A 4173-nucleotide genomic window follows, 5' to 3' on the forward strand; every position below is an offset into this window, starting at 1 on the left:
AGTGATAATATTCATACTATATACACCTGAAAAACCTAACCTTAAAATGGACTTATGCACGAGATGAAGTATCATGCGAAACATTAAATTCGCCAATTTCTTCCATTTCTTTCAAATGGGGATCGAGTTATAAATAGAAGCTTACCGAAGTTTCCCGAAATTTTCAGATCGGCAATCATCGTACAGCAGAGAACCAAAGTCGAATCGTGCATTTTCGGCTTACACACGAACTCACAGTGGTAATCATGCACCTTCTGTTTAGCGGTTCCCAAACGGTAGGTATGGTGGGGTAAATTTCAGGCTCGATCTGGCAGCTCTAAGTTGGCACGCCACGCTCGAGAATTTTTGAACTATACGTAAGTGTGATTTTGCACATATGTGTGTGCGTACTTATAGCAACAGAAAAATGTTCATTTTCAGTTTTACTATAGTTTGGTCTCCTTATGCCTATTCTCCACGATACAATCCTACTAGATTTTGCAAATTTCATGCTCTTGGAGCGCGCTTCAATGCCTAAAATGAAAATTGTGTTTTTAATTTGTTACAGGTTTAGTCTGGCAGCCCCGATCGGCTTTAAAAGGGATTGAAATCTTGACATTTTCGCCGACTGATGAGGATTAAAAAACGAAGGACAGAAGCGGCATTTTTAAGACTTAAAATTTTGTAATACCTTTTAATGCAAGGCTTCTTATCGGGATTATAGCTGGACCGTTGTGTTACGGTTTAGGTATTAGAAAAGCGGTTTGCGACAATCATTTTCCATTTAGTAGCTTCTCCATAGATCCATGCTAATGCTACCATTAAGGCACTCCAGTAGTTAAACTTGTTAACTCTTAATTGATAATTGATCCATTAACTACTTTGTTTAATAGTAATTAACCCATACTTCGGCATGGGAAAATAGTTGTATTTTTTCCAGTACCCAGTTTGAATTTTTCCGATACTACAAGTAAATGTCAATATTAAATTATTTCTTTTGTAATCTTAAAATGTTTTATTGAAATAATCTAAAACCATCCTTAGACTACATTTCATTGAACAATGTCTAATTTCACGGAATATTTTTTCACTCACAACATCGGCCTGTCTTTGCAAAGAACAAAGTTTTTGGTAACAATAACAGCATCTGTAATTAGTAATCCAAAAAATCTGTGAAAATATGTCTATTTAATATTAGGAAAATTGAGTAGAAAGATGAGTATTTACAAAACAGTTTGAATTGTATTCATGTTTTTCCATTGTTTATTTTTCTAATATGATTAATTAATTTTATAAACTACTGCAATGATTGAAAATTTTAAACATTAATAATTAGCCTTATAATGTATTTTTTCATTTTAATTCATCTATACATTACCGCTTTCTAAAAAATATATATATCTGCATATAATTTATTTATTATCAGGGTGGTGACTTTAACAGGAAACCGGGAAAACTCCGGAATTAAATTTTAAAAACCGGGAATTTACTTCTGGTCGTAGCAAAATTCAAGTTCTCAATATTTTGGTAATTTTTGTCAATTTAGAAAATTAATTTTTATTTTATCAACGGTTGCAGGAATTGTGAGTAAAAATAATAATCGTTTCCCTTAGGATAAGAAATTTTTGACATGGAACGAGAATTTTTTTAAGGAATTTACAGTGGGATTTAGAAGAAAGGAGTTTTAAAAATACCTGTTCCAAGTCAAAATTCGCCACAATTTAAAAGTTACTTCTTTCGAAATTTAAAGAAAGAGAGTGCTTCAAGTAGTTTTTAGAGTAAAAGTAGTATTACTAAAGTGAATCTTTCTAAATTATAATACAATTTTTCAAACATTTTTCGTAGAGAATTTACCTTTTTTTATTGAAACTGCAGCTAGTTGCGGTTGAAAAATGAACTCTTTTGTTGAAAATTCATTTTAATTTTGCAGCATTCATTATAATAAATGAAAATTCGTAACATTTTACAAATATGACTAGTTTCTTTAAAATCACTTTTTAACTACAAAATTAACTATTTCAGTGGAAAATATAACTATTTTGGGTGAAGAATTGAGCTTTTCTAGTTCAAAGCTCAACAATTTACGTATGTTGTTAAAAAAATCGACTTTTTGGTTGAAAATTCAAGAATTCCTGTTCAACATTTATCACTTTAAATTAAAACTAACCTTTCGGGCTCCAAATAAATTTACTTGGTTGAAAAACAAACTCATCTGTTGAAAATTATATTTTTTTTATTTAAGATTCATCATTTTGATTCAGAATTAATTTCTTCGGTTGAAAAATAAGCTATTTGTTGTTATAGCCCGTGCAGAAATGTCGATGTGGCCCCGATCGGGGACAGATCAGTCCAGATCGGGAATCCGGGTCGGGGCCAGATCGTGGATGAAACACACGCCCAGATAGGTGCCAGGTCGGCACACCCGATCAGTACACGATCAGTCTCATTATAATCCATTCGTGAATTTCACGGCTGGAGATTTAATATAAGTAAACTGGAAACTAGTATTAAAATAATGTGCTGCAGGCACGAAAAGAAAAGCTTTGTTTTTTTATGAAAAAATGGATGATATCCAGAAATATTTTAATGAACAATTTTAATTTGTTGAAGAAAATTTTGTCAATTGCATTACTTCTTGAAAAAATCGAGAAGATGGTTGTAGATAATATTTAAAAAAATTAATCTATCATTTATTAGATCGTTTTATTTTGTTAATTATGTGAAGCAATATAGACCAAACAACTTTTAACAAAACTGAAAATGTATAAATTAAATATATCTGGTTATTTGAAATATTATTTACAGAATATGCATTTAATTATTTTGTATAATTATTCATTAATTTCGACCTAATGGTTATTTCTATGAGTTGAAATATCATTGTTTATAATAAAAAAAAAAAACATTGTTTAGCATTTTAAACTCCGCGCGAAATCAATTAGATGCCGAATTGGACGCATGCGCAGTTGAGTAACTAGCTCTTGTTGGAATCCCTACACAATTAGCATTTTGCATTTTGATTGCACGACTTGATCCTGAAATTCATGTTATGAAAATTATTCCTTAATTTATTACTGTAATTAATTTATTATTAATACAGAATCAAAGTTTCCATAGCATAATCGATTTCATCACATATTTCAATCTCATAATCTAAAAACATTACAATGTTGTGCATGCTGCAATCCATTTCTTTTCAATAGATTTATTAATTCTAACTACATTAAATCGAGAAACCTTGAGTTCTTAAATAATAACTGAAAACAAAAGAACTTAATAAATTTCATTATATAATAATATTTTACTCATCTAATGGTAAATATACTAATTTTACCTGAAATAATTTCATTAATTATTAATTTATTTGAGGTTAGGTTTCAATGAGCCCGCAGAGTGTAATTACTTACTCTCATCTTCCTCGCGCAGGTTTCGAGGTATACTGCCTGGTTTTTGGTGCCTTAGAACACTTGGCCTACTCGCCTTATGCATTTTAAATCATTAATAGAATAATATAAACGACTAGTATGTATACAAGTTTCCCTGCACTATCAGAAAACATCAAGCAGCACTAGTTCCGCGAGCGCATGCAGATGGCGTTTCAGTAGGAAATCGGTCTGGCCCGTTCGGGCCCAGGTATGGGCCACAGAGTTCTACAGATCAGGCCCAGATCGGGAAATCCGAACAGGGCCATATCGGTATTACGTTTGAAGTCGGGTAATTTCTGCACGGGAGTATGACGTACAACCCGGAGCTACACATTTTAATCCTATAATTTCGCACTAATAATTTTTAAAAAAAACTTTTAACACAATAAATAATTTACTCGGCTACAAGTTCTTATCATTTAAATTGTCACTTTTACACATTTTTCTCATAGAGATCACTTTCAATAGAATATTTACCGTTTTTGCACTCTCTTTTTTTTAATTTCAGAAGAAAGAACTTTTGAAATGTGAAGAATTTCGACTTGCAACAGGGGTTTTTTAATTCTTTTCTTCTGAATCCCAGTTTGTATTTTTTTGAAATTCCCGTTCCATATCGGAAATTCCTTGTCGAAGAGAAATTTTATTTCTTTAACAACTCCGTTTGATTTATACGAGGGTAGTTCAATAAGTCCTTAGAATGACCAACAAATGGCGCGCGAATCGCTCCAAATCATCTGTTTTCAGTCAGCACCACTCCCGAATAGATATA

This window comes from Belonocnema kinseyi, chromosome 5, assembly GCF_010883055.1.
Source record: "Belonocnema kinseyi isolate 2016_QV_RU_SX_M_011 chromosome 5, B_treatae_v1, whole genome shotgun sequence".
NCBI classification, from domain to species: Eukaryota; Metazoa; Arthropoda; class Insecta; order Hymenoptera; family Cynipidae; genus Belonocnema; species Belonocnema kinseyi.